Below are 11,718 nucleotides of genomic sequence, written 5' to 3'. Positions count from 1 at the left end.
AGAAGTGTTAGTACTGTGTAAATCAAACACCAGAAATTCACCACCAAAAATTCCTCACAAATGTACCTCAGACAGTAGTATCACAAAATGGCTGTGGTTTCCTCTCATTTGACATATATACATAACCAATTAACTTTCATCACACACAAATACAAAACCAAAGTAACATTTTAATTGGTTCTAAATTTCAACACTTTCAAATGTGTTTTCCCCATGCAATTTTCCATAGGACATTTACATACGTCTACAGCCTGAATGGCTGAACGGAATTACACCAAACTTGGCAAAATGGTACATCAAACCTAAGAGGTCAGGAAGGATCTACTATGCCCCCTTATGGTCATTTCCCCCTTCGCTTTGGCCTCCTCTTGTCTCTCAATCCTACCGAGAGACAAGATGGCGGCCGCTACGGACTGTTTGGAATGTTGACAGACGCCGAAGAACCAATCAGCTTCGCAAAGCTCCGTAACGCGAAAAGTACGCGAAGCGGAGCGCTGTTACAGATATATATCTTTTTTTTAACGTTAATTTCTCAAAATCCACTGGAGCACATATATTGAGACCTAGCAAAGGCACATCGGGCTACCAGTCCCTAATATTTTGCCAAGTTTCGTGCAAATCCATTCAGCCGTTCGATTATTATTATTTTGGTTTTTTTTTGCCCCGCGGGGCCCTTTTAAAACCTCCACATCAAACGTAGGGGGTCAGCGAGGATCTACTATTCCCCCTTATGGTCATTTGCCCCTTCGCTTTGGCCTCCTCTTGTCTCTCGATCCTACCGAGAGACAAGATGGCGGCCGCTACGGACTGTTTGGAATGTTGACAGACGCCGGAGAACCAATCAGCTTCGCTTCACAAAGCTCCGTTGCGCGAAAAGTACGCGTCCTGGAGCGCTGCCCGGTCCGCTGTTACAGATATATATCTTTTTTTAAACGTTAATTTCTCAAAATCCACTGTAGCACATATATTGAGACCTACAAAAGGCACATCGGGCTACCAGTCCCTACAATTTTGCCAAGTTTCGTGCAAATCCATTCAGCCGTTCGGGCTAAAAGTGAGGCCAACCGCCCTATGGAAAACTCAATGTTAAAAACACGTTTTGGGACCCCCCTTTTTTCTCAGCCCCCCCTTGACGAACCCCCCCCAAATTTTCAACGGCTGCTCAGAAACAAAATGTGCCATTTTCCTGAAAATTTCAGCCAATTCCGTCCACAAACGCCAAAGTTATTAGACATAGAATTTTCAAAAAACCCATAGAGAAAAAATCCTAACTATATATACCTACTGGCGACCGCCAGTAGGTAATATATATATATATATATATATATATATATATACCTATTTCTTCTTTTTTTATCTATTCAGGAATTCTATATAATCCTCCCCTTCTCTTTTAATTTCCAGCCCATGTCATTCATTTATATGTTCCCATTTCATTTAAATTTCCTTTATAATTCTTCATATGAGATCTATGAACTACTAACTGTACTATATACAATACCCCTCTCTTTTATTACTCATCTTATACCTTCTATAACCTCCCCTATGTCATTTTCTTTCCTTTTAATACTGAATCATTCCCCTTTTATTATTAGTTTATATGAGCTCATAATATTGTATGTACCTTGTTTTTATGTACCTTAGTTACCTTAAATTCTTCTCAATATTTTCTTTTTTTTTAAAAACATGCTTATCACCCAGGCCATCATTATGAGTTGCCCATAAATTTCGATGGGCCCAATACGAATGGTCATTGGGCCCTTCGGAATTATGAGATGCACAGAAACACAATGGGCATGTCTTGTTTCCCATAGAGCTTTTGGCTGTTCAGAACAGCTATAAAACACCTAGGAACTGCATTCATAAATGGTGATCTATTTGAGGTATCAAATGTGGGACTAGCAATTCAACCATCAATTTCCCACTTCTCAGTGGAACCCCAGGGTTGCGCTCAGAATACCTGCTAACTCTGCCTTCCCTCAAGTTTAACAGGACCACTGTAACATTAACTCCAGAGGGGCTTGTTGGAACCGGGACCGCCAGCCCACTTAGGGTAGCATGACTCTAGCTGGAAGGCTAAACCTAGTAGGCAATTGTGACGTGCTTGCATTACACACACTACAACACCCCAATGCAAACCCACCAAAAATGACACCACACCGTCTGTTAAATAGAAAATGGATTCGTTTTATCTCTATTTTCTTGTAAACACCTTTCTTTTCAATTTTCAATAGATTAGGCTTTGGACATTTTCCTTTCAAAGAGTACATACATTAACTGCTCATTACATCATATTTCTTACAGTAGTTTAAGCATCAGAAGTTTAAATACAACCAAATGGATCTACAACAGGTAAGTAAACTTCACTTAGTCCAATTGTAACTGGTTGTCATGAAGTCATTCAGGTAAATATATAGTATGTACTGCAATAAACATGCATATCTGCTTGGAGCAAGCTTAGATGAATGAAATCCTGTTTTAGCAGGTCTTCCGCATTAATTTGAATTAAGCTGATAAAGGCATTTGGCACAGTATCATACCGGTTTCCTAATCAATGTGTGCTGTCTCCCTCTCACTCCTGCGTAGGAAACAGGCTTAGGGAGGACTTATTTTCGAGAGTGGGGGGGGCTAGAGGTCTGTAAGGCACTCTTGTAATTTAAGTTAGTCACACTTTCACGAGGGAGAGAGGATCGACGTAGGGCTCCGTTCTGAATAGCCCCATCCATAACAGATCTTCCCCCCTTCCTCCTGCGTAACTCAGCTTCCTTCAACCCCACCCTCCGGCAGGCCTTCACCCGGTACCTTTATGTTGTCTGGCGCTTACGCTACTCTCCACAGAGTGAAACTTTCAGGCCAATCCACCCCCGTCCTCCCGCTCGGGCCTTTCAGCACTTCGCCCGAGGCGGGGGTAGGGGTAGCAGCAAAGTTGCAGCGCAGTCACAACGGGAAACCCCACCACATGCGGGCCTCTTCTCCTGCCCTCCGGAATCCTCAGAGGGTGGTTGGATCGGCCTCCCGAAGGACCGCAGTGGCTTCCCCTCTTCCGAGGAAGCTCCGGCCCGGGCAGAAGGATGACACAGTGGGCGGGGGTCCGGTTGCTAAGCGACCCTGCCCAGGGTCTCCTTCAGAGCCTCGCGTTGTTCTCTCCACACACGGCTCGGCCCCTCACAGCCCCCCTTGTCAGCGGTGAGGAAGTACTTGGCAGACTTGGCACCGCAGCGCTTCAGTGAGGGGGCGGGGGGCTGGAGGACTGTAACCCAGCGCTGGCAAACTTTGGCGGCAGATATGCAGGCAATATCCACACGCTTCTGACAAGGGCCAACGGGAGACAAGGGCAAAGACTAGATCCCAGCCTTACTTCAGGGAATCGCAGAGAGGGACCCATGCATGGTGTTGCCCTCACAGCATAAAGTGCTCACCCTTCCAGAGGCCTAGGGATGGGTAAAACTCACCCTCATCAGATAACCAAGGGGATTTGTCCTTCTAAATTGTGGACACACTGGGGCGTTGTGCTCTCTGAAATTCCTCAGGCAGGGCCAAATCAACAGGAAGAAGGGCAGCACCCTCAGGCCAACCCGCAGCCCCTAGGAGCAATCAAATTAGCCTGTGACACAATCCCCCTGATGCTGTAGTCCGTACTCCAGCCAGCCCAGCAGTGTGACAAAATACGCCGCCCAATGTCCACCCTTATATAGCCTGTGCCCTGGTCACTAGAGTGAACCGGAAAGTTCTGGAACCCCCTAATGCTATCCTATGGACCAGAGCTCTGAGGTAATTCCTAACGGCATCCATTTTAGGAGCTCTCACCTTCCACCATTTTAGAAAGGCGTACCTGTGCCTCAGCACTAATTAGTAGTGGTGGGGCAATGAGAGACCTAAGGCAACACACACAAAAAGAAAGGTTGATGGACAAAAATTATGGGAGGCAGAAAGGGACAAAAATAAGGGGAGACCATCCACAGAGCTGACAGGTCTAATACGCGTCCCCCCCCAGCTGAAAGTGGGGAGAGCTACCCAATCCCTTGGGCATTCTCGTCACTAAGGTGGAAAAGCCTCGAGAGACCGTCAGCATTGGCATGGTCCACTCCAGGCCGGTGTTCCACCCTAAAGTCCATTCCCTGTAGGGAGATGGACCACCTTAGCAACTTGGGATTCTCACCCCTCATCTGCATAAGCCACCGGTGGTCAGTCTGAACAAGGAAGTGCGAACCAAACAGGTATAGCCGCAACTTCTTCAGGGCCCAAACCACCGCAAAGGCTTCCCGCTCTATCGCACTCCACCTCTGTTCCCGGGGGAGCAGTCTCCTAGAAAGGAAAACCACAGGTTGGTCCAGACCTTCTTCATTGAGCTGCGATAATACTGCCCCAATGCCATGCTCAGACGCGTCTGGACGATGAACTCTTTGGAAAAGTCTGGGGCCCTGAGCACCGAAGCTGTCCACATAGCTTTCTTCAAGGGTTCAAAGGCGTGTTGGCACGCCTCGGTCCAGATTACCTGTCGAGGGTGTTTCTTGGATGTAAGCTCAGTCAAGGGAGCCACAATGGTACCATATCCCTTGGCAAAGCGGCGGTAGTAGCCGGTGAGGCCCAGAAAAGCTCAGACCTCAGTCTGTGTCTTGGGGGGTTCCCAGGCCATGATGGTCTCAATCTTGGCCTGGAGGGGCTGCACCTTTCCCCTACCCACCAGGTGACCTAGGTACACCTCCAACCCCTGCCCGATCTGGCATTTGCTGGCCTTGATCGTCAGGCCGGCCTGCTGCAGGGCTTGAAGTACTTTCCGGAGGTGACACAGATGGTCCTCCCAGCTGCTGCTTAAGACAGCGATATCATCAAGGTAGGCAGCAGAAAAAGCCTCCATACCGGAGAGAACCTGGTTCACCAGTCGCTGGAAGGTAGCAGGGGCGTTCTTGAGCCCAAAGGGCATCACTCTGAACTGGTAATGTCCCTCAGGGTTGGAGAAGGCAGACCTCTCCTTCACCCCATCTGTCAGGGAGATCTGCCAGTACCCTGACGTGAGGTCAAAGGTACTCAAGTATTGGGCAGCTCCCAGCCGGTCAATGAGCTCATTCGCCCTGGGAATGGGATGAGCGTCAGTCTTAGTCACTGAGTTCAGTCCCCTGTACTCCACACAAAACCTGTGTTCCGGTGTGGTGCCCGGTGGGCAGCTTTTGGTACCAGTACCACCGGACTGGACCAGGGGCTGTCGGAAGGTTCAATAACTCCCAGCTCCAGCATCTTGGTGACCTCACTGTGGATGCTGGCCTTCACCTTATCTGACAGCCGGTAGGACTTGGACTTCACAGGTGGGCTGGTCCCCTGAGTCCACATCGTGGGTACACAGGTGGGTCCTTCCCGGGATAAGGGAGAAGAGCGAGGACTACTGCTCCAGGATTTGGCGGCAGTCCCTCTGCTGTTCGAGAGTCAAAGATGGTGCAAGGACCACTCCCTCCACTGAACCATCCTTCTCCTGGGACGCAAATAGGTCAGGGAGAGGCTCGCTTTCCTCTTCCTCTGCCCCATCAGTCACCATCATCAAAGTGACCTCGTACCTCTCATGGTGGGGCTTGAGACGGTTGACATGGAGCACCCGATGGGGCTGCCTGGGGGTCTTAAGGTCCACCAAATAAGTGACCTTGCCCTTTTTCTCAACCACTTCAAAGGGGCCTGTCCAGTGATCCTGGAGGGCGCTAAGCTCTCCAGGCTCCATGACCCACACCTTCTGTCCAGGCTCCAATTTCACGGTGTGAGCATTGTGGTCATACCACTCTTTCATGACTGCTTGGCTGGCTTCAAGGTTGTCGGAAGCTTGCTTCCACAACTTAGCCATTTGGCTACGGAAGGCCAGCATGTAACTCACCACATCCTGGGGAAGCCGCCTGGGAGTCTTTTCCCATCCATCCTTCACCAGGCTGAGAGGTCCTCTAACAGGGTGCCCATACAGAAGCTCAAAGGGGCTGAAGCCCACCCCCTTCTGTGGCACTTCCCTGTATGAAAACAACAAACAGGGTAGGAGGATGTCCCATTTCCTCCGCAGGCTCTCAGGCAGACTCCTGATCATGCCCTTCAGGGTTTTGTTAAACCTTTCCACCACACCATTAGTCTGGGGGTGGAAAGGAGTGGAGAACCTGTAAGTGACTCCACATTCCTTCCACATAGCCTGCATGTATGCTGACATGAAGTTGGCCCCCCTGTCGGACACAACTTCCTTGGGGAAACCCACTCGGGTAAAAATCCCCATCAGGGCCCGGGCCACCGCAGGTGCAGTAATGGTCCTCAGAGGAATTGCCTTTGGGTACCGGGTGGCATGAATCACCAGTACCAGGATAAACCTGTGACCGGCTGAAGTGGGTGGATCTAATGGCCCAACGATGTAGATGCCCACCCTTTCAAAGGGGGTGCTAACGACGGGTAGTGGGTCGAGGGGAGCCTTCAGCTTAACCCCTGTTTTCCCACTGACTTGACAGGACACACACATCCTACAAAAAGTGTCGGACGCAACCCTCATCTGAGGACAATAGAAATGTGGGACAAGCCGCCCAAAGGTCTTGTCTTGGCCCAGGTGTCCTGCCAAAGGAATTTCATGAGCCAACTCCAAAAGAAAGGCTTGGTAACGCTGGGGAACTACCAAGGCCCGGGACGGACCGTGCACCGGAGCCTTGGGTTCACTGTAGAGGAGGCCATCCTCCCAGTAGATGTGAAAGTTCCCTGAAATGTGACTTGCTGCCTGGGCTTCGGCCTGTCGCCTCAGACCCTCAAGGGTAGGGCACTCCTTCTGCCCTTGACAAAACTCTTCCCTGGTAGGTCCTCCCTCCACTTGCTACTCCGCAGGGATAGGTAAGTCCTCCAGGGAGAAACATCCCCCTCCGTGGACTCCGGAACCACCACCTCAGGTGCCCCATCCATCTCACGGGGTGTGGACGCCGAGGCAGGTTTTCCCCATCCCGGATCTTCCCCTTGTTGGCAGCTGGCTGTGCCTTTGTTCCAGGCTCCAGCACTTGCGTACTCCCCCTCTGGGCAGTCGCAGACCGCGTACTTGTGCAGGTCCAATCAGGGGACCCAGCATTTTTGTATGTGTCTGGAACTCTACCTCTTTCCAAGCATTGTGCTCAAGGTAATTTTCCAACAGACAATCAACTGGCACGGAGGGGGTCACCGCAACTCGTAGAAGGCCCGTGACCCCTCCCCACTCAAAGGGAACCTCAGCCACGGGATAGTGACCCACTCAGCCGTCAGCCATCACAACTGGGGGGAGTACGTTAGGAATCACCTGCTCTGGGGACACCAGCTGTCTTCTCACCATGGTCATGCTGGCACCTGTGTCCCTCAGAGCCTCCCCCCTCTGGCCATAGATGGTGACCCATTGCCTATACTTGGTGGTATTTGGAGGCACATGGACCTTAGGAACAATCTCACTGTCTCCCAGGGAGAATAGGGTTAGCCCTGCCCACTCACCCCCCTTGTCTAAGGGCAGCTCCTCCCCGAGCACTACACTCGCCACTCCTGGGGTTTTTCCTCCAGTGGGAGGGTGTGTTCTCTGTGGACACTTGGAATCTCCTTTATAGTGTCCAACCTCGCACTCGTAGCATCGGACAATTCTGGGCTGCTGACTTCGGTAAGGATAAGTGGGTTTCTGGTGGTCAGATTTGGCTGGGGAAACTGACTCCCACCCTTGTGAACTATTTTGGGGGCCTTTGTAGAACTCCTTCTTTTTATCTTCCTCCTCTTTCTTCTGGGAAGACCCCTGTTCAACTCTTTGAGAGGGATGTATGACGTTATAACGCATACTTTTACTCCGCAGACCATTACAACGCGACTTTTACTCCGCATACCGTTACAACGCATAGCGCCTTGGGGCGCTGGATAGTGGTAAGTATAATTTACTATTCTAACTCCAGTCCCCGTGGACCCTAGGGAAGGTGTTGGATAGTAAATTATACTTATTCCCTATCCTAGAGCGCCCCCCAGCGCAATGCGTTGTAATGGTATGCGGAGTAATGGTCGCGTTGTAATGGGTCTGCGGAGTAAAAGATCTGTTGTAACGGGTGTATACCCTTTGAGAGTACCCCCCAGATCCCTTAGTAGATACTCTGGTACTAGCCCAGGTGTCTGCCTCCTCTGCAAGCTTCCTAGGGTTAGTCAGCTTGCTGTCCACCAGGTATTGGCGCAGCTCCGGAAAACATTTCTTGAGGAGGTGCTCCTTTAGGAACAGATCATACAACCCCTCGTAATCAGTAACCTCACTGCCCTGCACCCAGCCCTCTAATGCCTTTCTAGCGTAGTCCAAAAAATCCACCCAGTTTTGCGTGGGGAGCTTGTGGCCATTCCGGAACTTCTGCCGGTATTTTTCAGGGGTCAGCCCAAACTTCCTGACTAAGGCAATCTTCATGGTGGGGTAATTGGTCTGTTCCTCCTGTTCTAAAGCTAGAAGGGCATCCCTTCCCACAGGAGGCATGTACTTATACAGGTAACCCCCCCAGTGACTTTCAGGAACCCCATGGACTCACAATGAGACCTCATAGGCAGCCAACCACTTACCAATGTCGTCCCCTACGCTAAAACTAGCGACTACATCTTTGGGCAGGTAGAGTCTAGGCTCCCTGGTAACTTCTTTAGGTACGCTGCCACCAATTGGATTACTGGGGGTCCCTATCTGTAGGGCTTTAAGATTCAGTTCCCTTAAAGTAAGCTCATGGATAAACCTCCTTTCCTCCCGCTCCTTCTCCAATCGGGCTAGCTCCAATTTTAGTTGTCTCTTCTCCCTCCTGTCCGCTAATTCTGCTGAGGACAGGCTCCTTCCAGACACACCACTGCCCGCCCTCGAGGTGTCCCAGGACTTGGTAACAGATTGCCATCTTCGGTTTGGTACAGCAGGTCTAATTCTGCGATGGTGTCAGGCTCCATTCCTTCCTCATCCCTCCCCCCATCCAGGTGAGCTGCTACCCAAGCTCTCAAACTGGTTTGAAGTTCTGCTTCCTTCGCACCACGCCTAAAGAACACCCCTTTCTCCTGGCAAAATTCTTTAAACTGCGCCACTGAGTAAGTTTCTAACTCAGCCAGCTTGAACTCCATCTTGCCAGATGGGCCCTCAGACATTTGTATGGGAGACTTGATAGAAAGGCGTCAAATAGGAGCTACTTACAACCACCACCTCAAGGAAAGATTTTGGAAAAACCAAAAATGCCAATTGAAGAGACTAACTCTATGGAAAACAAGATTGCTAGACAGAGAAAGAACAATTAGGTGTAAGGTGTGTGGTGCACACTAAGTTGCTGTAGGGTGTATGCAAGCACAAATCCTATCCCACCACTGAGCACCAAATGTTGGAACCGGGACCGCTGGCCCACTTAGGGTAGCATGACTCTAGCTGGAAGGCTAAACCTAGAAGGCAATTGTGACGTGCTTGCATTACACACACTACAACACCTCAATGCAAACCCACCAAAAATGACACCAAGCCGTAAATAGAAAATGGATTTGTTTTATCTCTATTTTCTTGTAAACACCATTCTTTTTAATTTTCAATAGATTAGGCTTTGGACATTTTCCTTTCAAAGATTACATACATTAACTGCTCATTACATCATATTTCTTACAGTAGTTTAAGCATCAGAAGTTTAAATGCAACCAAATGGATCTACAACAGGTAAGTAAACTTCACTTAGTCCAATTGTAACTGGTTGTCACGAAGTCATTCAGGTAAGTATATAGTATGTACTGCAATAAACATGCATATCTGCTTGGAGCAAGCTTAGATCAATGAAATCCTGTTTTAGCAGGTCTTCCGCATTAGTTTGAATTAAGCTGATAAAGGCATTTGGCACAGTATCATACCGGTTTCCTAATCAATGTGCGCTGTCTCCCTCTCACTCCTGCATAGGAAACAGGCTTAGGGAGGTCTTATTTTTGAGAGGGGGGGGCTAGAGGTCTGTAAGGCACTCTTGTAATTTAAGTTAGTCACGCTTTCACGAGGGAGAGAAGATCGAGGTTGGACTCAGTTCTGAATAGCCCCATCCACAACAGATCTTCCCCCTTTCCTCCTGCGTAACTCAGCTTCCTTCAACCTCACCCTCCGGCAGGTCTTTACCCGGTACCTTTATGTTGTCTGGCACTTCCGCTACTCTCCACAGAGTGAAACTTTCAGGCCAATCCACCCCCGTCCTCCTGCTCGGGCCTTTCAGCACTTTGCCTGAGGCGAGGGTAGGGGCAGCAGCAAAGCTGCAGCGCAGTCACTACAGGAAACCCCACCACATGCGGGCCTCTTCTCCTGCCCTCCGGAATCCTCAGAGGGTGGTAGGATCGGCCTCCAGAAGGACCGCGGTGGCTTCTCCTCTTCCGAGGAAGCTCTGGCCCTGGCAGGAAGATGACACAGTGAGCGGGGGTCCGGTTGCTAAGCGACCCTGCCCAGCGTCTCCCTCGGAGCCTCACGTTGTTCTCTCCACACACGGCTCGGCCCCTCACAGCACCCCGTCAGCAGTGAGGAAGTACTTGGCAGACTTGGCACCGCAGCGCTTCAGTGAGAGGGGGGCTGGAGGACTGTAACCCAGCGCTGGCAGACTTTGGCGGCAGATATGCAGGCAATATCCACACCCTTCTGACTAGGGCCAACAGGAGACACGGGCAAAGACTAAATCCCAGCCTTACTTCAGGGAATCGCAGAGAGGGGCCCTTGCATGGCGTTGCCCTCACAGCATACAGCGCTCACCCTTCCAGAGGCCTAGGGCTGGGGAAAAGTCACCCTCATCAGATAACCAAGGGGATTTGTCCTTCTAAATTGTGGACACACTGAGGCGTTGTGCTCACTGAATTTCCTCAGGCAGGGAAAAATCAACAGGAAGAAGGGCAGCACCCTCAGGCCAACCCGCAGCTCCCAGGAGCAATCAAATTAGCCTGTGACACAATCCCCCTGATGCTGTAGTCCGCACTCCAGCAGTGTGACAAAATGGCCGCCCAATGTCCACCCTTATATAGCCTGTGCCATGGTCACTAGAGTGAACCGGAAGGTTCTGGAACCCCCTAATGCTATCTTATGGACCAGAGCTCTGAGGTAATTCCTAACGGCATCCATCTTAGGAGCTCTCACCTTCCACCATTTTAGAAAGGCGCACCAGTGCCTCAGCACTAATTAGTAGTGGTGGGCACTCCGAGACCTAAGGCCACACACAAAAAAAAAGGTTGATGGACAAAAATTATGGGAGGCAGAAAGGGGCAAAAATAAGGGGAGACCATCCAAAGAGCTGACAGGTCTAACAGGGCTAACTAATCAGGCGCCGGTCCAGGCCGATTATAATTAGTATTACATCAAGACCTTTAGAGTACCCTGTAAATGGGGATCAAGTCTTTGCATCCCATCTGGTGTTAATATAAATGCACCCCTAAGATCAGTCTGGGGATATATTGGGGGTTTTGGTGGTCACTAAAGCATGGTAGTGATGGCAGCAATGATTGACTCCTGCACTTCTTGTAGATAGGAAAAAGGAGATAGATAGTAGGAACTTCACCTCCTCCTATCACTCTCTGTGTAGGTGGGTGGACTTGCATTCTTAGTCATTGCATACTGAAGTTTCTGTCTTGGAGGTGGAAGCCACCTCATTAATAAAAAATGACTTAGATGAGAAACAGAGAAACAGTTATTTATATTTTGTGCAATCTTTACTTGATATTGCAGGAGATGGAAAAGGACAATTTCACTATGCCCTTACTGCGCGGTCCTTAATGGAT

The sequence above is a fragment of the Lissotriton helveticus genome, chromosome 3_1 (assembly GCF_964261635.1).
Source record: "Lissotriton helveticus chromosome 3_1, aLisHel1.1, whole genome shotgun sequence".
NCBI classification, from domain to species: Eukaryota; Metazoa; Chordata; class Amphibia; order Caudata; family Salamandridae; genus Lissotriton; species Lissotriton helveticus.
The sequence above is the reverse complement of the archived record's forward strand: the minus strand, read 5'-3'. Positions refer to the sequence as shown.